The 23,866-nt window shown below is 44.4% G+C and overlaps 1 long non-coding RNA gene across 1 annotated transcript; it reads right to left on the bottom strand.

The window, feature by feature from the left end:
* Positions 1-1,307: 1,307 nt before the first annotated feature.
* Positions 1,308-22,607, bottom strand: LOC112556807. Its single transcript, XR_003097821.1, has 4 exons — positions 21,442-22,607; positions 14,646-14,942; positions 11,851-12,088; positions 1,308-11,632 (listed from the first exon to the last, which is right to left on the bottom strand). It is a non-coding gene; the product is annotated as an uncharacterized LOC112556807 (long non-coding RNA).
* Positions 22,608-23,866: the final 1,259 nt, after the last annotated feature.

Consider the following 23,866-nt stretch of genomic DNA (forward strand, 5'->3'; position numbering starts at 1 on the left):
ATGTTTAGTGTCTGCTTGTTAATTTGTACATATTTCTATGTGATTAAATATGTTCACAGTGTTTGCTGGTCTGTCTGTACAACTGTCTATGTGATTAGACAAGTTCAAAGTTAGTGCCTGCCTGTCTATTAGTACTTATGCCTATGTTGCTAGAAATGTTCACAGTTAGTCTGCCAGTCTATTTGATTATACCTTCACAGTTAGTGTTTGCCTACCTGTCTATTTGTATTTATGTCTACTTGATTAGACATATTTACATTTAGGATGCAACGACACAGAAAAGAAGGGAAGTCGTGAGGAGAAGAAATCTGTCATCCTACTAGTCTTTCCTTCTTGTCTGTAATCTATAGTTTAAATTTCCCCTAATTAAAGCTTGTTTAATCATAAATGCTCTACGTAAAGAAATTGCTTGTTATAAGTTTCAGATAAGCACTAAAAATGTATTTTTAAAAAAGTTCACTTGTTTAAAAGCATCGACGGAAATTTTGTTTTTAGCAAGAAATGAACAAACATGACATCAGGATCTGTTAATTTATCAGCCTTTATTTTCATCCGTCTGTCGTTACACACGTTTTAAAAAATACTTTTTATTTTGTGGATAAAACTAACCATCCATCAGCAAGTCTCCGCACCCGTTGCTTATTTGTCTTCATTTCGAAATAAAACCTTGAATGTTGACGCCATGGGACAGAAGCCCTGTCTTATGGAGGGTTGTCTCCCCGTGTTTCTACATTTCTCGGTTGTATTTTTACACACTTCTCAGGGTGTCGAGGTCTGTATTATTTATACATGCGGAACAATATTTGCAGTCTCAAAATTTACTTGTCAAGAATGGAAACAGTGAGAGATTTGAGATGCTGCCCTGACTTTAGCAACCAGCTTCATCAGGCTCCTGTCTGGACTCCAGCTTCTTCGGCACCCCCAGCTCAGGACATCCATCATGGAAGCCCGGGGTTGTGTCACGTGATCCTTTGACTGATTTTAACGTGGTCCTGTTGATCCCAGCGGAGCTTTTATTGAAGTTTGCACTGCAGTTTGCCGAGATTTTATTTTAGAAACATGACACTGCGTGCAGGGGAGGATGTTTCCCGCAGGTATGCTTACCTCCGGATGGAGATGGTCTTACCCGCTGTGAAGGGACGAGTAAAACACGCACAACAGATCCGACTCCGAGGAAAGGATGGATGGAAGAAAGGAGAGAGAAAGAGAGATATACTTCCAGTCTCAATCACTACTTTGTATCTCCAGTATGTTCACATTTTTCCTGCATTCAGACGCCGTTCGTTGGACACAAACACAACTGCGAATTTATTATTTGAACTTTTTTTTTCTTTCAAACGTTTCAAAATACCGCTGCGATTAGTTAACAGCAAAACAAAAAAGAGAATTTATTTCTCAACCTTGATAATACTATAAGTTATGGACACACACGTAGCAGCTTGCTATGATAAGCTCGGCTGTACAGACATACGTATTAGTCAGACATAAATACCGCCAAGCATTTACACAAACAGTAATGTTTATAGGGCATACAAGCCCAGAAACAGACAACATACTTCATTAGGCATAAAATCCCAGACATCTTTACACAAACAAGAAATATGTTACAAGGCATATATGTCAACACACATTTCACATCTACTGGTTGTAGAGCGGTCGTACAATGGCGATAATGTTAACAATCGGACACATGTATAACCTGTTACTGTCTTGACATCATACTATCCACACATAATTTATGTTATAAGCTTCAGGTAATGTTTATCTAATATCTCGTGTAAAGGTCGATAAAATCCATTTTCAAAGCATTCACGCAAAACAAACAAACAAACAAACAAACAAACAAAACCAAAAAACAAAACCAAAACCAAAAACAAACCAAAAACAAAACAAAAACAGAAACACCCGCAATGATCTGAACACTCTGCTCTGTTTAATCAGCACTCGGCAGTCTCTCATCACGACACCTGACATTTTTATAAAAGTGTAGCTAGGAACTGTTAAGTACAACAACTTAGAAAGCACACTATAAGTAACAATCCTCTGTAATACACTCACACTCCACCTGAAGGTGAACCTCAACTACAACATGATACCATCTCCAGGCTGTGCACCTTTCTAGAGAACAGCGATTGACGACTACACTGATCACAATGTTGTAAGATCAATACCATAATGTGACGATGATGAAGAAGGGCAGAACAACAGTAAATAAAAGCGACAACAGCAGTAAGTCAATGTCAGGACACAAGCACTACACGCAGAAAGCAATCCAACAACAAAAACACATTTGACTCCCATCATATTTCACACCAGAACCACAATCTAATTATTACAATGACATTATTGTTTAACGATGATTAATATGTCATATTCTCTTCTGTAAATCAAGGCCGAACTTTGGACAATATTGCATTAAAGCATGGGTGAGGTATAGAAATGATTGCCAAATTAATTATCAAAGTAAGACAATGTTAATTAAGCAAAAAGGACCTACAGATGATATATTTTTTATATAATCTTTTTTGAAAGAGGGCTAATTTGTGTGATGTTACGAATGTATTTTATGGACAGGAAGGAAATTCAAAAGAGTAGGATAGGTAAGAAACAAGTTGAATGTGAATTAACAGAAAAAGACAAAGCACAGGTACAAACATGACAGTTTCACAGGATACCTACTTGTGCCAAATTTATATTATGATATTTATTTTGTGAGTCCTTAAGAGACCGAGGTCACGGACATGTCAGGCATTTATTAACCAGCTTCTGACCCCCCGAGATGCTGAAAAGGTTAGCTGGGACAGCCTGAGATAATAAACAACACTCTTATTGACAGAACTGTCAGCTTGTTGTGACAGTCTTGGTGACAGCCACTGGCAGGAGTGCAGCTGTAGCAGTTGCAGTTGTAGGCAAACCTCATTACTTCACCAGAAGATAAAGGAAACAGAGGCAGAAGTAAAGTATTGCTGTCCAGAAATAAACCCAAGATGTGATGGAGACGGACTGAACCACTCAAAATGGTTAGTCACTGGCATGTAACAAGTAGTCAATAGTCAATCTATTACAGATTTATGACGAATAAACAATGTTGAATTTATTGCATGAATGTGAAAGAGCCAATATAGGTATGTGGCAAATAATCATGTTTCATATTTCATGGTTCACCTACTTTAACACACTGGGAGAAGGCAAGAAACAAACGGCGACTTCACATCCAAAAATAAGTTGTATTATCCAGGATTTAGGAAAATTGAAATATAGATTTTCTCTGGCTTTTTATTTTTTTTCATATTTCACCACGGCAAAGCTGAAATAAGCATATTAAAGATGGCCTCCACAACCGTTTGCAGCACAAAAGCGCCCAACAGCTAGGCTATGTCATTACCTAACCCAGATACTAGACCTGCATTAGTGGCTAGACTATCTGATTACATTGCCCAGAATACGTGACTAGACCTGCATTAATGGCTAGGCTATCTCATTACATTACCCACAATACGTGACTAGACCTGCATTACCAAACCCTGTCCATAGAACAGTCACGTGACAGACCCGCAGCTGTCGGTGAGCGAGCTACTCACTGCGTACAGCTGCTCCTGTAGTTTACTGAAACTCCTGCAAAATTATAATCTGTAAACAACCTTATGTCACTTGCTTCAAACATGTTCGTCAAGAAAAACTGAAGCAACATTTCGTCGCTTTTATTTTCTTGAAATGGTGAGCTGTCCTCACTCTCGCTGAGGCTGAAGCAAGAAAGCCGAAAATCTCTTAAAGTCTGTGCATGTACAAATATATAAATACATTATCTTACACGAGGGATGCTTTTCTCTCTGTATGTGTGTGCGCGTATGTGTGGACAAGAGAGAGATGGATGGAAAGGGATAAAAAAAATGAAAGACATGACAAGCATGGCCTCTAAAAGATTAAATGTTCAAGAAGAAAATATATTTTCGTCTCTTGCAGTATTCTTAACGTTTTCTTCTGAACATCCCGGAGATGATATGATTGCGTATCTTCTATATACAGTAGAATTTTAAAAGCGGAAAATATATAAACTTGGAAAAGCCTCCATACACACGGCGCACAAAAGCCGGCAAACTTTATACAAAATGGACGGATGCGATAGGCGCGAGTTCTCCCCGATGCACCATGGGATGCATGACACGTACAGGATATGTTTGATGAGTCATAGACATTTCGACTATACACAACACGTCTAAGCCAAACATGTAGACGCTTTCATTTTGGACAAATATCAAACACGAAAACAGAATTGCAAAATGAATTAAATAAAACAGTCCACACCCTGCCAAAACTCATTACAGACGGTGCACACACGGGAGAAACATTTCATTCATGTTTCCATCAGGAAGGGACGGCCGAGTGCTTGTCAAACTCCAGCGAGGAAGATGCGATCTGCGGACCACTTAGCAAACACTTGTCCATGTGGTTTCTAAATATTTGCCAACGGCTGAATACGAGACCGACAACGACGTGCGACACCAGAAAACACACAACAACAACTCATGGAGGGACATGGTGATGGGTGGGGTGGGAGTTGTGCCGCTATTTTCCGTTGCTTCAGCGCTAACCGTGTCCACACCATGACGTGAGGTCACGTGACACAGACAGGACTCCATCGAAATGAAAAAAATCCTTGTTAGTCACAGGTTGCACAGGCTACTTTCCCTTTTAGCATGGACTATAGAGACAGGGGGAGTGGGAGGGGCAAACCACAAAGACTGGACATTGATGATGACGATGCCTGATACCACAGAAACGCTTTAGAGAGCTGTCGTGCTGACTTATCAGTCTGTGCCTAGTGTACACAGCACCACCGCTACAGTGCTTTACACAGCAACAACACCAACACGTGCGCACACACTAGGACATTCACTAAATACACAAGTTCTTGCCCTATTCTTTCAAGTTTTTCTTCGACTTTTCCCCACTGTGTTATGCATGCGATGATGATGATGATGATGATGATGATGATGATGATGATGATGAGAGAGGAGGAGGAGGAGGAGGAGGAGGAGGAGGAGGATTAAATATTATCTAGCGGAGAAAACTAACCCTTTTATTACGAATTAATTTAGGGCTACAATATCTTGTACACTTTTACTGAAAGGCTCAATAAAAAATCTTTTTTAAGCAGTTTATATAATTTATATATATATACACTGTGTATTTACAGAAAAACACAAAACACTTCTCAACTTCTGACACATTGGGAGAGAAAATACAATTCTTTTAACGGGAATTCTGACTTGAACTCTGTTTTCCCTCATTACAGTTTTCGGTCTGTCTGCTGTGGATGACAATGACATGGCATCGCGAAATTCTTGTCAGATGGGAAGGATTGGGAAACTTTCAAAAGACACGAACACACACGATGATAGCAACGCCAACAAGGAAACGACCAGGTCTGCTGCCACCCAACTACCACCACTACAACAGCACTTGTGTACCACGAACCGTGAAGTATGCTGGGAAAATGTTTTCATGTAAGATACATGCAGTGTAATTAAAATTGCACATTCTACAAGGCTGATAATTCCCGAGCTGTCTTCTACAACATAGAAAGTGCTACACTGATAGATGAACTTAAATGTCTTCAAAGACAGACAAACTTCATCTTACTCTTCCTCTCCTTTCACTTCATCTCTGCACGCACGTGCATATGTGTTGTATTGTTGATGTATGTGTTTGTATGTATGTGTGGGTGTGTGGGTTTTTTATTTTGTTCGTTTGGGGTTTTTTTGTTTTTTTTTTTTTTTGGTTTGCTTGTTTTGTTTTTGTTTTTGTTTTTTGTTTGTTTTTTATTTTTGCTTTTGTATGTTGCTATTGTGCTTTTGGCGCGTGAGTGCGTGCGTATAGAAAGCTTATTAAACGATGTAAAGTATCCCAACCATCCTCTCCGGCAAACACTCCCTGTTATGTTTCACACAGCTATTGTACCGGGACCCTATCCTTAAACTCTCACTTCAACTCACTTCTGCTTCAGAGGTTGAGAGGGTGTGACAAAGTGTCCTGATCGTTATAACATTCACGTACAATAACAAATGAGCGAATTGAGAAATATAATCATAGCAAACAGAGGAAGAGAGCGAGAAAAGATTTGAGACTCCTTTTAATTTTAAACAAAAAACTAAAAAACGAATGATAAAAAATAACAAGTCTTGTTTCTGATGCAAATGTCTTCAGTACCCTGCTGCTTCCCACGGAGCTCGTGTGTCTGACGCCGGGAGAAAAGAACAGTTTATGTTTTCTAAGAGCTTCTCTCACTCGCCCACTCCAGAATAATGACGAAAAGCACTAACTCATCACCCAATCAATAGCGCCGTGACATGAGCCTTTGTTCCGCGACAACTAATCAATTATCTCTTTACAAAAGGAGCACGGTGTTTGCCTGTGTGGGGTTGACAGACAGGTCCAGCAGTCCACACACCACGTCAACTCGACCCCACCAATCAATGGCCTCGCAGCCAATACACCGGTGGCAGGCGATAGTGTCCAGCATAAAAGGAACATAATATTTTTTGTCACGAAGGGATTGATTTCTTTAAAAAGAACTAGAAAGGGTTCAATAGCGGGAGGACAAAGTGCTAGAGTTCGAAATCTCACAAGTTTGCATTCTGCCAGTTGCGTGAGTTAATCTATAGATTTTCTTTCTCCCGACGATAACTCCTGTTTATAAACAAAACATTTTCAAATTTAGTGCAAAGGAGTTCTTAAAGAGTTCTGGGTGGGGAAGGATGAATGCTGCTTCCACATTTGTTTATCTCTCAACAGTTTTGCACTTACTTTCATTTTCATCCAACATTTTGCTGCTAATACATTTTGTTTGCGCAGTCTACATTGCCAGCTAGAGCTAATAATTGTGATTATTTTAACAAAGGACACACTATAAGGATACAGACTAATGCTATCAAACAATTCATGACCATGATCACGATATTAAGAGGGAAATACCATCCATTTGTCCTCGCATTTGCTTAAAATTTACTGTCAAAGCGATACAAAGAGATACAATGCCATTTCCTCGGATGAAAAGAGACACACCTCCGGATACTTCCCCACTTCATTCTGGAAGTAATAAATGTCATCAATACTGTTGGTCTCTTGTCCAATGTGCTATTGAATTAAAGTAACACCATCAATGCTGTTGGTCGTCCACAAAGTTTGACACAGAAATCGATTTGAAAAGTCCTCTGTGAGAGATGCCAAGGCCGAAGTCGTAGACTGGTAAAGCCAATTTTCCGAACAATGCCTGTTCTATTGATTGTACAGGCTTCCCCCTCCGCTCCAGTGCCTGCAGTTGATGGAGGCAAGGAATGGGCCGTGACCACTCGAAGCCCTAATCGCATTATGGAGCAAATAAATCCAACGGCAATTCGCGAGTGAAGTGAGGGATGTGAGGGTGGCTGAAAGAATCGAGGGAGGGAGGGAGGGGCAGTAGAAGGAAGGTTCGACGAAAAGTTAAAGGATCAACGACAATGGCCGAAGTCTGATACGACAAGGCGCGAAGATTGCAGGATGAATGGGGGATAACTCACTTCCTCTCGACTTCCATCTCCCTGTTTGCGCCGTGTTCCAAACAAGATTATTGCCAACAAATATCCCTTCTCCCCAGTCAAAGACCGAGGATCTGCTTACATCCTGCATGGTATCGCAGTTATGTATTGTCCAGCACTGAAGTCTGTTATGTCGTGATGGCAATGGAAAGGCAAGGCGAAGAGTAAGTTTGGACGGACATTTCAAGGCAGGTGAACAAAGAAGGCAATTTCCTTAGTTTTTACTGACATTTTCTAGAAGAAGTAATGCATATCATGAACCCACATGTGAGACCCTAATTGTACACACAGACAGAGAGACAGACAAAGAGATACGCAAAGACAATGCCAACTATCCATCCTCCAAAAATCCACAAGACATTAGAAGGAGGAGGGCTACGTAGGAAAAAGAAAATCAGAAAGAAAGAGATACTGAGGAAAATTTTCTGTTAATTTTAATCAAGGACTGTAAAAGATTAGGTATGCTTACAGGTCTAGCATTCCCAAGTTTGTTTAGAAGATTATCGACATGCTTGACATACGCCATGACATGGTCTGGTTATGATAGTTCTTCTAGAGACACCAATACAGCGCATCATGTCTGACTTTCCACTGCACCATCTCGTTTGTCTGGAACAAACAGAACTGAGACATTGTCATCATTATTTACTTTCATGATTTTCGCATCATTGATGGGACGACGTTTTATCATATCCTTGATGTCAGGTTATAACAACTGTAGTGAAATATTAAATGTAATTACAGCTTGTGTTTGGTAATGTTGACTGACCATCTATACTACAATTCGGCTGTTATTACCTTTCACCCGCCTTTATCATCTTTCTTAAACCCAAAAGCTTGTTCAACCCTCGTGTGCCTGCAGTTATCAGCATTGTAATATGGTTCATGGTCATGTGGTCTGCCATGTCTATGGCTAAACCCTACTCCCTGATCATACAACAGTTATCCTTTCATTCTATCCGTCACCACACCCACTTTCATCTGTCGTGGACAACAACAATCACAGTTATTCATTGAGCAGAATCACGCACACAAGAACCTACAGGAAAATGTCTCTATTTCTAGACAGCGGCCAGCGATGGAGGCGGCGATGAAAGCTGTGACAAGCAGGCGGCGATGACAGCAGTGACAAGCTGGCGGCGATGAAAGCTGTGACAAGCAGGCGATGAAAGCAGTGACAAGCAGGCGATGAAAGCAGTGACAAGCAGGCGGCGATGAAAGCAGTGACAAGCAGGCGGAGGCGGCAATAGCTGGGGCACGGCGACATTCCACAGTGCATCTCGCTCCAGCTTGACAACTCGCTGCCGATCGCAGAAGTCCGGACAAACAAATGCAGCCAATCAGCCCAAGCCATTACCAGGCAATAACAGTCATTTCCGAAAGCTCTCGTCCAAAGAACGATTACTCTGCGTAAGACCGACAGATGGCGCGAAAGAAACATGGACGGAAAAAAGCTGTCCACTCGCTTCTAATCTCCAGCACAGCATCCCCCCCCCCCCACACACACAACTACCCTACCTCCATCTCCCCATTCCTTAAGAAGTACAACAGCCTCTAAATATAGAAGCGTAACGATGCATCGGCGGCTGCTTTTGTTGTGCCGATGTATGCCGGGTAATGATTATGGAGCATGATGAGGTAGCCGACGATAATTAAGACATCCTGAGCATTATGTCTCAAACGAAAGGAAGAAGAAGGAAAAGGTAGATGCAGTCCACATTTAGCTGAAAGTGAGACACAGGGCTGGGCTGAAACTTAAAGAAAAAAAAAAAAAGAAAAAAAAAACCTCGACAACTGGAGTTTCGTTCCTCTGGGGAGAGATTTCATCGCACATTTCGTCAGCTTGAATGATAAGCCCTTCCCGCACGGTCTGTCCAGGGAGGCCTGCACTTTGAAATATTCATGAAGAGAGCTCTCTCGGCCATCTCGTCCAGTTAATACCCAGTTCCTGTAATCCATACCAGCTTTTATTTCCTGTCACATGACTTGTCACATGTTTCCTGTCACGTGGCCTCAAGCCTACTTTTTTTCCCAAAGCTAACCGACTTCTAAAATGGCTCCACGTAAGAACAACTGAAACAATACACGAATAGCCAATCGCACCAACCTGATTCTCGTATTTTCCTACACGACACGAAACAATATTACTCGTATATGCTTCATTTACTTTCAAGTGATCGACTAATTGACTGTAGAACACGCTAATTAGGAAAAGGTTATTGAACGAGTTGGCAAGCCTGCTGTTTCAAGGCACTTTTCTACCAAAAAAAAAAATAATAAAATAAAGAAAACCAACAACAACAACAACAACAAACAAACAAACTGCCAGAAAGAGTTACACCGCCACAAGAAACACATTTGACTACAACTGTCCTCTGAGTCTCGAAGACAAAAGAACAGATAAACTGAACGGAAAACACAAACGGTTCTCAAAACTTGAGAGATTTGCCGTTTCCGGGAAACTCAGTCCAAATGTTCGTCCAATTCATCATTTCACCAACTGCTCAGGAGCTGTGCCACCACGATGCCGGACAGCAAGGGCTATTAATCGTGGTCTGGGTGCATTTGTCAAGCTTAATGCCGCACACCCCACACCCCGTGTGTCACATGGCATCGCTGTCTACCCCGCTACGTGTGTCATGCTTCACTGCTCTACCCTCGCAGTTTGTCATGCTTCACTGAAACACGCCCTCGTTTGTCACAAAAGTGTTGGTGGTCATTTGAGAATGATACATTTTGAATTAGTTATATTTATACTTAAATTACTAACGGTCAGTTGGTTAAGACACGTGCTGCAATCTTAATTTAAATGTACATTATCTACATTCTGGCTAAAAATTTGTTTTCACTATTAAAAATCTCAATTCGACAACACCTATAAATTGGAGCTAAGTGGAACATATTGGACTGAGTGACGAAGAAATAAACTGTTTTCACTGGAAGTGTCTTCACTGTACGATTAAAAATAACTTTTCCAGCATTGACATTTCAAGAGCACACAAGAAATAACATTACCATTGATTTGGAGAAAGCAGGAGGTTTACCTATCACTAATATCTACAAACATTGTTTGAACTAAAAATAAAGATGAATGACATTTCTTCACTCATGCAACCCGACGTCTCGCAGAAAAAAAGTGCAATCAGGACTGACTGCAGCAGGCGAGGAGGGAGACGGTGATGAATTGATTTTTAAGAGTAGGACTTATGGAGTTCTCAATATTATCTTAGCAGAGACGGCCTGCGGCGAATCTTGACTGATGACTGCAATCTGCTACAAAGAACAGCCAGCCTGATTACCCTGATAAATTAGGCCGCTTGTTTGCCGCAGGTCTTCTTGTTGCCTTATCTTCCAAAGTCCTTCCACCATATTTCTCCGGTGAATGGTCGAGTGGGTACAATACTTCACGAACAACAAGAAGCAAGAGCAGAAACACGCGCGCGTGTGTGTGTGTTTGTGTGTGTGTGTGTGTGTGTGTGTGTTTTGTTTGTTTGTGTTCCAACTGACGTCACAGACATATATGTTACAAAATATTTTAAAATATAAAACTCTAAAGAACATATATATTCCTCGACTGCACATTTCTTTTACCATATCGTCTTTCCGAACTCATGTCCAAAAATTCTCGATAGGCCGGCATTATTCCAACAGGATGGGTCCTCTCAGTCATGAGACTGTACTCCATCAACAGCTTGTGGCCCTTGTTTAGTTGGCAAGATGTCTTACCTGACAACAGGACTCGATCACGTGACTTGGTGGGCAAACCTGCTGGCGAACATGGAGATGCGCCCAGTGCTCACACATCTGTTTGATACACGCAATGAGACTGGCACTCTCTTTGAGCAAGTAGTTTGTCTGAGTCAGTTCCCTCTTGAACTGCTCGAAACTGGCCGCTGAAGTATCTTTCCGCCGGATGCTCCTGTATGCTGTTTCTGCCATGCGCAGGAAGTTACTTTGCAGCGCAGCGCAGGCGCACTCCATGCGATGACGTTTCACCGAGGGCGATGACAGAACATCGTAATCTCCCAGGGAGCCTGGATGGCAACTTGGAATTTCTGAATAGAGAAAAAAAATTAGACTATGATTTACAAGAACAAAAACTACATTTTAATGTTCTTTAATTGTGGTGTTTAAAATACATTGTTTAATTAATGACTCTTTATAATCGTGGAGACCATTCGTGAAAATTTGCAATCTTGTGAATGGACGAGCTTTTCAGACTACATCCCACAGTCCTGTTGCAGTCAACGGAAAACACGACAGTCCAACTTACCGAGTTTTCTTTTCTGCGAGAGTTCTTGCTGAGAACATGGAAGTGTGTGACCATCACACGGACACATCTGGAACTTTCTGTGTGGCGCGTCACGCACACGGTCACCTCTTGTGACGTCGAGGCTCGTGCACGTGCGCTGCCAGCCACAGGTCGCCTCTCGGTGCACAGGTGAGTGTGTGACCTGTGGCTGGACCGGCCACCCAGTCCCGCTCCTCATGCCAAGACTCGTCCACATGAGCTGGAAATAGAAATGTAATGGGTTAACATGGGTTAATTACAATTTAATTACAATGTAAACACGACATAATCAAGAGTAATTAATGACATTACCGCTTAGTGGGTCTCAAATTAATAAAAGAGACTATTACATTATGGGAGTCAAACAGAGTTAATGGAATTTTCACCTTCTTGTTGTTACTATTTCACGCTTGAATGCCTTTGTCTGGGTGTTCATCGCTTCGGATAGAGTGTCGTGTGCACGTGTGTGTCTCCGTAAGGATACGTTGGCAGGTGAACATTTCATGTCTGCAAATACTTTGCTTGCTTGCCTACATCCTACTGCACGTGTGTGTGTGTGTGTCATGCATTCTACTATATATTCTATAAAACTGAAAACAACCAAGGTGAACAAAGCGCTCGTCTGCGTACAATTCCTTGCCGCAAGCAGCAGTTAATAACCGCTTCACAACGGCGGCAAATTCGGTCGAAAGACTGAAAAGAAAACTCGGGCTGTGAAGGCCTCACGGGGCTCATGGCAAAATAAGCAAAACATTTCACAGACATTAATTTCTGACTGTTGTTTGCACATTTTCACGGCACACAAACTCTTTAGACTTTGATGATCTCGTGTGTGCGTGTGCGCGCGTGCGTGTGTGTGTGTGTGTGCGTGTGTGTGTGTGCGTGTGTGAGTGTGTGTGTGTGTGAGGTGGAGGGGCATCAAAGTCGTGGAAATCCATACCTGCTGAGCGCGATTGCCATCGTTTTTTTCTGCCCCTCCGGTGGTGCGTGCCGCGGTGTGTACACTACAAACAGTTTTTTGTCACGCCAGCCCCTTCTCCCGCGTGTGTGCATTATGCACGATGTGTTGGTACACTTGCACTCCCAGCAACTTCCAGTTTTCTTGAAAGATAGATGAAGTGTCATAACACGCTACATCAGTTCATAATTTTCCTTCTTTATCTTCCACGGGTACCCGGGGTGTCGGGGAGAAGTGGAGATAGCGGCCGATGGCTTGATGTGAGGTCCCCGCGCGACAAGAGGGTGTCCCCCACACACCGCACCCCTAACACCCTTTAACCAGTGTCTGGGAGAAGGTCATCCTCTGAAACATCGGCTGTGAGTGCTGGCTGGTCGTCTGGGATGCTGGCCAGTCCTCTGGACTCGGCTGCTGGATGTTACTAGACTGATGTAACCGCCAGCGTTTCTCTGATTATTTTCCTTTTGGATTATGTCCCTTGTAGTCTTTGTTGCTGCCCTTGTGAGTTATTTCATTTGACATGTTAGTCTTCTCTCCTGGCGCTGGGTCAGTGTCCAAGTCTGGAACTGATAGGTGGGTACAAATACTGTTTCTGACGTTTGTTGGAATAGTCGGGTGTCTGAGGAGGAGTGGAGTTGTCTTTTCACGGACAGATCGCTGACTTCATGTTTGTCTCTAGACATTCTCACCGTTTTTGCTACCCCGATGTATGACATCTGATGTTTGTTTGAATGACTGCCATTGATATTGATGTTCAAAGTGTTCTGCGTGCTACTGACTGCCACAGCGTCTGTCTGTTCTGTACTGAGTCTCATGTCACGTGTTCATTCACTGTGACTAGAGTGTTCAAAGGCCGCACAGTGTCTGCTTGTATTTGTTCAGCATCCCCTCAGGGCAAAGAGTAGTTTATTTAGTATCTCCAGGTCTAGAGTTTCTTCTTCAGTGATTCGATCCACGGTCCCGACATTGAAATGCGGTGACAGCCCACATCTGCAGATTGTTTTCAATCTGTCAGTCCAGAGAATAACAAGAAAAAAGCTGTTTTGGAGGTAAGTTCCTTCTGTAATAAGTCACTCGTAACGGCCCATGTTACCGAGCTTTGTTACCTGTGATGTAACCTGTGGGAGACATCAGCAGTGCCACTAGTATGAAAGAGAAACAATGTTTGTTGTGGACACGTGCACAAACACGTAAACACACAGAGGCCTCTTGCTGCTGTATATGGAAATGAGTTTGAACACACCTGACCACTCTACAAGTACGCAACAACGGCAGAGCAGCGCCCTCTGACGTAATATCCGGCCAATAAATCTTGTTTAGTTTGTTTCCGTCTGGCGGAAGTCCAGCCAAGGTTTTTTTTTTTTTTCTACTAACGCTCAGCAGAGACTTTACAGAAAAATAAGGCATTGACGTTATTTAATGTCAACATGTTGCATTGTGAACAGGGTACATCGTATTATTTAATGTCAAGTTCATTGTATGCAGGGTACAATTGTCTGATAAAGCTCCACCTCATTCACCCGCCATCTTTATTCTTGTTCATAAAAAAGAGGTTGACTATTCCCTGTCAACTTCTTTTCTTCACTCTCACATTCCTTGCTCTTTCCACCCTTCATTCTCTCCATCTCCTGCTCTCTATTGCATTCCATTCTTCCCACTTTCTATTTTTTGTTCTTTACTTCATTTTATCCTTCACTCTCTCCATTTCGTGCTCTTTACTTTCGTGTAGTCTTCACACTCTCCATCCTTTCCTTTCTACTTCCTTCCATTCTTTCATTCATGTTTCTTTCGTCTGTTTCCATGACTACTCCACCCTTACCTTCTTCTCTCAGATTGCAGTTGTCAGTGATGTCGAGAAAAGCAGGTTGGTGAGGACACGCGCACCTTCCTGCTGCAATCATGCCTGATGACGTCTCTGCAGGAAGTGACGCAGAACTGCCAGTTGCATGATCGCAGATGCTCTCGTTAATGTTTGTCAAACACACTGTCGTCTGCTCAGGCAATGACCTGGAACTGTGCACGCCATGCAGATCGCGCTCATTAAGGAAGAAACAACTGCTGGACTCTGTACCAAGGCTGTCATCACTCACAATTACGCCCTCCGACATCAAAGGACCTGCCGCACAAAAATACACAAAGTTTTCAGCACGATCAGATAGACTTCACGTGTGTGTGTGTTAGCGGGTAGGTGTGCATGGTTTTGTGTGTGTGTGTAGGTGTGCGTGTTTGCGTGTGTGTGTGTGTGTGTGTGCGTGTTTGCGCGTGTTGTTGGTTGGCAGTGGGGAAAGAGGAGATGGGGACTCACACTCGAGACAAAGAACGGCGGATGTCCAGACCGCGTAAACAAAAGAAACAACGCGAATGTTTGTGGGTGGATAGTGTTTACCGTTTATAAGCTGATGTGTGTCCGGAAGTTCTCAAATCCCATTTAGTGTGCGCATGTGCTGTAAGCTCAGACTGATAAACTTCGATTTGTGCGCATGTGTTGTAAGCCAATCAGACTGATAAACTTCGATTTGTAAATAAACATTTTTAATTGCCGTTTTCTAGAAAAAGTGTGAGGAGGAAAATCTGTTTGATCAATCCGAGTGCAGGTCAAACGATAGTGAATAGTCGTTGGCTTCTCGAGCCCTGGGACTAACTGGATCACGTGATGCGAGTACAGACCCTGGAAGTTACATATGCCTGTTGGTGGAAACAGGTAAACACCACAAAAGGTGAGCACAGAGATACCAATGGGAGACCACTTTTAATGTCTCTCTCTCTCTCACACACACGCATTGACCACAAAGGCAGTGTCTCAAAGACGGAGGAAGGGTAAAAAGGGCTGCTGTGTCAGTATTGTTAGAGCTGGTCTTGAAACCTTTGGTTCTTGGTTATGGCATCATTCTCCACCCCACCCACTTCATATGCCAGCCTTGTTTACAACTGAGTGATTCTCAAAACTGCGACAATCTAGAAGAATGGACACTGTAGTCTGTAGACACCCTGACTTTCTGGGAATGTGTGACATCCGGTAGGTTTCTGACCAGATGCTCTGTGACTGTGTAATTAAGTCAAGCCCCATTGTCCCTCCTCACTTTTTGTATATAGAATCTCATTGTACTGAGAATGGCATTGTTTTTTTCACTTGTTGCGACCCAGACTCCCGGAGGTGTGGTGAGAACTCGAGGCTGGCCAGTGGCTGGAAATAAACTTCTTGGCCAGAGCTGACGTCAGCTTGGGTGGGCGAGTCTGCTGCACGTGCACGCATGCAAATGAGATGGACTCTCAGTTCTCAGCAGCTTTGGGTTTCACATTCAGTAAAGTCCTCCTAACGTCTATTGATTCTCCTCTCATACAACTTGTGGGAGTGAACAACTTGGTTTATTTCTTCGGGTGAATAATTTATACACTCCAACATAACGACAAATACTGCTTACAGTGCGTGTGAACTTTGGTGTCTTTTACCTTTATTAGTGAGTTAATATCTGTGTTGTGTGAGAGAGATCTTAAAGTATGTGCATGATTAGGTCTGTAGGATTATCTATTATCAGTACTTGTGTTAGTCTCTTCTTGAGCACGAACCCTCACGTTGACTTGTGTGCGGAAGGAATGAAGTAATTTCATCGTCAACAAATATCAAAAAATAAGAAGGAAAATATCATTCTTTAACAAAATTAATACATTTTTTTGGGTGCACAAAAACGGTTGTGAGGCTGTGAACTGAGTGCCAGTGGCCGGTCCTACAAGTTGTGTCCCTCCGGTGTGATCAGCCCTCTTCACAGGCAGGAAGTCCATCGGCCAACGATCCCGCCAACACCACATCATCCTTGACACTCCAGGAGGAAATTAAACTGGAAATTGTAGCTCTGGGAGTGCGGCTATCAGACTAGGGAGTGCACGATACAGACCAGAGTGCAGTAAGCAGAAACCTGCAAGTCCCAGTATTCCACCTGACCATCTAGAGGGCAACAACCGTCATTGTCCACCAAATTTAAAGTTTCGGGTCTTCCTACGATGTCAGAATGCCAGGTACACGACTTTGCGAAAACGAGGAATATATGTAATTAGGCGCTGCCACTACTGAAAAGATGGCAATTAAGCAGAAGCATACAACTACAAATTAATAAAGGCAACTTGAGGATCTCGACTTTGTGGATGACATCAGCCTGTCGTCCTACAAGCAACAAGCACAGACAAACTCACTCAGCTCTCATGAAGCAGCGATGACCATCAACATCAAGAAGACAGAGGTGATGCGGGTCAACAACAAGCAAGAATCCCCACTACAACTACATGGGGAATGTTTTACAGAGTCTGACCGTTTCCCCCACCTTGGTATCAGCATAGTCAGCAAAGATGGAGGTACAGATGAAGATGTCAGAAGAAAATGTAAGACAAAGGAGCAGCATGAATGTATTCCGTAATAATATCATAAAATGTGTTGTTGTAGACAAAGCTAGAGTCATCTGCAATATACAAGAACACGGTCGCAAAGACACCAGGGTACATATTTGTGCGGTCAAACACGCAGACAGACTCGAAAAACAGATGGAGCACATGAATACAGGTAAACCAACAGCAAAACAACAGAAAACACGAATAGACCACATAAACCGAGGCGCACAAACAACCATTTACAGAAAATACAGACACACGTATCTCTATGTACGAAACACACACACACACACGCGCGCGCGCACGCAGACGAACAAGTACACGCAAATGGCGGAGTTGCAGGCAGACGTATTGAGCGATAGCCATCGAAATGATTTCATTAAAAGGCCGCGCGCACTAGAAACAGCAGTATGACCGGAAGTCACTCAGCCGCCGCCAAGCACTGGCTGTCGCGTAAACCATCAGGACCAGGGATCAGTCAATTAACCTCCCGATCAGCTCACAATGACCAGCGGCCGCGTGTCTCCCGTCATTAGGCCACATTGTCAACGCTTTCTTCCCCGCCCGCAAGGTGCGTGCATGCGTGTGCGTGTGCGTGTGCGTGCATGCGTACGTGTGCGTGTTCGTGCATGCGTGTGCGTGTGCGTGTGCGTGTGATGATTTGTGTGAATGTGGATGTGTGTGTGTGTGTTTGTGAGTGTGGTGGTGGAGGGGATGTACACGGCTCCGCCAGCAGGTGCGCGTGCATGCCTGAGCGCGCGTGAGTGGGTGTGCGTGCACCTACTCAATCACGTCCATGTTCTGTCCCGTGTCGCGCTGTGTTGTGCACAAAGCCAGCGCCTTGTCGCCGACATTACAGCAGTAGCCGAGTCCGCCACCGCCGATCGTTGAGAAGTAACAGTAATTAATCTAACAAATTACCAGCACTCTGCAGTCGCCTCACAATTCCCATAATTCATTTCTGAATCCGGCTTTGCTCTCTCCTTCCATCTGCGGCCCACCCGACTTGCACCCCTACCCTCACCAAAAATACCTTCACGCACTTGATACAGCAGCCACCCAGTCAAGCATCACCCAGCAGGCTGCGGGCTGGGGTGGGACTGACGTCACGTTGCCAGGAACTGTGGGTACCCGTATGTAAAGACACCGCGCCGCCTGGTGGTCATGACTGAAGATTTGTGTTCGTGGTCAGAATAGAGAATTTACAAATACCCACTCATCTATTTCAAACGTTGGTAAATACTTTCCGTTGTGTTGTTACACCTTTTAGTGTGGAATACTCACGGGGCCGACAATGTTGATTCAAACAAGTCTCCCTCTCCCTTCTTCTCTCTCTCTCTCACATACTCTTTCTCTCTCGTTAAGTCGCTACGTTTCTATTATCAGACCTGAATACATTACCCCGCCCTCTAAGGAAAAAAAAAAAGAAAAAATCCTCTCCACGGCATTTTCTATCAAGATGCCAATATTCGTAGCGTTGGCCTCACTACAACTACTTCCGTAACAACACAAATAGCGACAACATTGTCGACAACTGTTTCTGGCACTTAGTACATTAACTTAGAATATTAACTGCCTCAATGACACAACACACGTTAGCAAATTACTTTATGTTAAATGTAAGGAAGTCTTCAAACAAAAACTGAAATATTCACATCCACAAAGCATTGCCACGTCCGTTGGCTTTCATCTTGTAAACAACATGAATTCATCTGTTTTATAGATGTCGCTTCTTTAGAAAGGCCGTGCAGGGGTAGACATCCACCCCCTGCTGCGAGTTCGCCCATTGCACGTGAGGGCAAATGTCCACCTGATGGTGGTCCGCCCTTACAAATGTGATGTCAGGCAGTTCACCGAGTGCAGCGACTGCACGACACTGCAACACGAACCAACCCACGGAAAACCTTTCATGGGATAATCGTGGTTTCTGTAACCAGCATCCGTAGATGTTTTCAACCCATAACGATAGTTCCGTAGACAGGGGTCTACACATGCGGACAGTGGGTGGATTTTCTACTACTAAGCAACTAGTCACGCGTTAAAACCCACAAAGATATTACAATTTAATTACTTTTATATTTAGTAATTTATTGCTGTTACTAATTCTGTATTTTATTATTTATATAATTCTTTATGTTTAAGCACTATAGTCGTTGTCACAAAGGAAAGACAAAACAAAAGAACATTACTACAGAGTAAGAACAGGAGGGAGAGTAGTCCCATACAAATTCTTGAAGAGCTGGTCTATTTTTAGACAGTCCCCATGATGCCAGGACGATGATGAGGGTGATGAAGATGATGGTCTGTCGAGGGCGAGAATACAGTGGGCGACTGTTCAGTCAAGACGAGCAGCTCCTGTTGTGAACTCTCTGACTACGTTTGCAGCCCGTCAACAGCTGTGACGACAAAGACGTCAGGTGCACGCATGCGCCGTGATGGCAGTCGACAGCTGTGACGGCGTTGCTCAGGAGGCAGCTGTGACGCCTTGTCCTATCGGAGGCCTGTTGACCGAATGCCGACGTGTCTAAGAACGTGGGACCTGGGAGACCGATACCATCTTCTTATCGCAGGATGAAGTTTGTTTATTTGTTTGTTTCGTTTTCTCTTGTACTGCTGCTAATGGAGAAATGTTTGCCACGCACTGAATCATGCGCGTGGCTATGCGTGGCTTCCTGGCCAGCTCCAGCTCCTCCCTCACTGCTTTACCACCCTTCTGTCTTCATTGCCAGTCTTTTATCGGTCATTACTTCTTTGCCAGACCATACCTTCCTTCACTTTCTTGCCAAACTCTCTCATCCTTGTGAGCGTGTCCGTCTCCATCCCCCTATTCCATGTATGTTTGTTCATCAGTCACCAGCAACATCAACAACAGCAGAGTTGATGTCCATCATGTGTGGATCCTCATAGTCTGACATGACCGTGTACATTTGATATACTCAGTCCTTGGTCACCCATATCATAGTCATCATGTACAGCTATCCCTTCATCACACCATCCTGTCCTCAAGTACACAGCCACCAGAACATGTACCCAGCGGGAAAGTCCTCAAGTACACAGCTACCCGCATCCTCACACACCAAGTCGCCCCAGGCAGACAACTCGGCACGTGCGTCAGCTGCACGTGACGTGCGCAGAAAACCTGCGCACTGATTTGAACCAGCGTTGGTTCCGTGGCGATGAACTGAATGAATGAATGAGCAAATCAATGAATATTGCTTACGACGTACCTAAGTAAAATCGACATGTTAGAGAAGCCAGAGGTGAGCGAGATGTTCTTACATCCAGGTGATGCAAGGTGTGTGAGTCTGTCTGATGATTTGTGTCCAGCAGGCCGGTCAGACACCGGTAGACCTCGCTTCCTTCCGTCCATTAGAGACAGAAATGTTCCCCTAACGAACCTGCCTGTCTACATGAGGGACTGAGTTGTTTACTGTCCGCTACAGACGTTAAAAATAATGTATCGATTCCTCGTATCGTTAACAACGTTTTCACATTTTCACTTTTCCTGACAATGTTGCCAGAGCCTCTGTTTGACTGTCATTAGGTCCCTGAAAGCCGTTTAGAACAATCATGTCAGCGGCATGTTCAATTATTGTTTTTTATTGCATTAGGATTGTAAGAATGTCTCACTTACAGACGCTGCCAGCCGACAGGTCGAACCTGTCTCAATGTTGTGTAGTCCTCAGCTCAAAGTAAATAAACAAACAGCGTGGATGAGGAGGCTAAACATGCTCATTATGCTTCAGCACGCAGATTTGATCAGTATTAGCAAAAATAAATATTTGTATAGCAACTTTGAAGAGCACCCACGTGTACTGTTATCACACACAAAATTCACACACACACATGCACAAACACACAAACAAACACGCACGCCCACGTACACACACCTCCTGCATCTCACGCATGTGGACTAAGGTAAACAGACTTGCATTTGTGTCGCATCAACTCCTTTTTTGTCCCTTCCCTTCATATGTGTGTACGTGTGAGGGTGCGTGTGTGCGCGCGCATGCGTATATGAGTATGTGAGCATGCGTGTGTAAATGCGCGTGCGCGCTAGTGTGTGTGTGTGTGCGTGCTCTGCCTTATGTCCATCTTAGGAAATCTCTCCTCGTCTCCCCCCATAACACTTCTCTCTCCATCTCCGCCCCCCATTCCTCCTACTCCCCGTCCGCCTGTGATTCAGCCGTCATCATCGGCTTACCTGACTGACATCAAGCATTCTGACCCATTACCTTCTTGTTTCCGTTTCCAGAAGTCGGGTTCCTTTGTGGGATTCACAAACCGGAAGCCGTCGGCCGGAAGTGCGTCATTAATGTCCTTCGAGATTCGTTCCCATCAGAAAAGAAACAAGGATCAGTTTACACGCATCCTTCTGCTATTATCTCATTTCCACAGAGAAGTCCAATTGCAGACTGTCCGGCGTCAGCAGCTGTCGCAGCCGCCGCGCATCTCTCATCTGACATCTTGATGATGAGGACACTCATCTCATCTCATCCACGAGAGACGATCACCGCTCGATGCCTTTAAAGATGCATCACAAGTCTAATTGCTTATTTGTTCGCCAACAGCAGCAGCAGGTGAGCAGCGCGTGTTGTTCACATGGAGTCAGGTCGACTTGTGACCACCCTGTGAACTGTGACCTGAGGGTGTCTCCCAACTTGAAAACAGTTTCATTGATCTTCCCCGGGGTTTGTCCACAACTGAAACTATTGTTCGTGACCGCAGGGTTGTTGCAGGGTGAGCAAGGTTCCAGTTTACAGTTTTCATATCCTGCTGGAGGCTGCTGCTAGGACCCACATCTCACTAACGAACTTGTCTACAAGAAGGACGCGAGCACCTGCCGACACACTGACCACCCAAGTCTCTTTCCCGCGCAATTCTTCTCACAAAAATTAATTCCTAGTGCATAGAAAATCAAGCTTTTGCATAGAAATAGATGTTGTGTCAACAACAATAACAAACGCAGACTAGCTACCTGATGGACGTTAAAAAAATCACTTTTCAATTACAGGTGTAAACTGCATCAGTAGAACCGCCAGGTGACAAAGTTCCAGACTCGTCATGTCATCTTGAGTCGCTGGCGAGACTGAGGTCGCTGGACCGAACACCTCAAAAATAAACTTCGTGAGATTGTCGTTGATGCCGTCACCTGTGACAAGTTCCAAACCTCCATTCACCAGGAATTCCCTCAGACGTGGGGCAGGCGACACGGTGGACACGAGACGTACGTTACTAGTCCAGGTGAAACACAGCGATTACCTTGCACAGGTACGGGTTGACACCTCCGCACGCAACACTCAAGTTGCTATCAATCGAGCAAACACAGGAACCTGCACAAAACTCCTGAAGTGCGGCGTAACTGGCATCGGATCCCGCGCACAGGGGGCGCGTGCAGGCACTTGACAGCGCGCGCACGCCACGTTCACTGCACGTCGTGACTAATGTCGCCAGGTACGCCGCCGGTCCACACCGCTGGCGGCCATCGTGGCCAGTCAATAGCCAGTCTCACCTGGCCCAGTGCTGCCACCTGGCCCACGCCCGGCCAGGCGTTGTCGCGCGAGGTTCCGGTCTGGCACCGGAGTCCCCAGCCCCACGGGGGGGTAGGAGGCGCGGTAGGTTTGCCTTGCAGGATGGCTTTGAGTACGATCACCTGGCGGTTACCTGACAGGTGCTATAAATTCTTAATCAAGACCACAGTCTTATTCTGGAGAGTTTTCTGTGCGATTTCTATGCATGATGTAAAAACAATCGAAAAGTTGTTATTTAAAGTCTGAAGCGGCCCAACCTTGGCCCCAGTAATCGTTACGACGAAGTAGAGGTTGCGGATTTTGTAGGAGAAGTAAAAAGATTCTTAAAGCTGTGCACCTGCTAGTCTATGTTGATGTCTCTATAAACCAACTGCTGGTCTATGTTTATGATGGTCTCTGCTGCAACCTGCCGGCCCGAGAAGTAAATTGCGATCACGCATGATAAATGTAATCGTGTCAAAAAAGTTGCAAATCGTTGCGCCGTTAACGAGAAGGTCTTCGCCATCTTAGGGTAAACCCTCCGGTCCCTCCCTAGCCAAGTGTACCCTCCGGTCCCTCGCTAGCCAAGTGTACCCTCCGGTCCCTCCCTAGCCAAGTGTACCCTCCGGTCCCTCGCTAGCCCTGTCTTTAGTCAGCCTCGTAGCTTGTCCTGTCCTCACTGTGGTGCCGTGGCTGTACTGTACTAACAATGGTCTGTACGGTACTAACAGAGGTTTACTGTACTAACAGTCGTTGCACGGTAATAACATGGCGGCCGAACGTCACCACCACACGTAGACGTCACACAACTGCAAGAATAAGAAGAGGGAAAGCATAAAAGAGCATAAGTCATAGAAGGAGAATGCGAAGAGGAAAAAAGAACAATGATGGATCAACAAAATACAACTGGTCCTCGGGTTTGTTTCTCTCTCTCTCGGGAGAGGGCGCTGGCGGCTTCCAGAACCTCGACGTACTCTCGCCTCGTGTCTAGTGTTTCCCGCACTCAAGGACTCGCAGACAAACAACAGCACAGACAAAGCAACGGGATGGTGGTTAGCAGGATATGACCCTGAGGTCACCGCCTGCTGCCGGCCTCTTCCCTGTGACGTCCGTGTGGTGTGTAGTGACGTGCGTGTGGTGTGTAGTGACG

The sequence above is a fragment of the Pomacea canaliculata genome, linkage group LG2 (genome assembly GCF_003073045.1).
Source record: "Pomacea canaliculata isolate SZHN2017 linkage group LG2, ASM307304v1, whole genome shotgun sequence".
Taxonomy (NCBI): domain Eukaryota; kingdom Metazoa; phylum Mollusca; class Gastropoda; order Architaenioglossa; family Ampullariidae; genus Pomacea; species Pomacea canaliculata.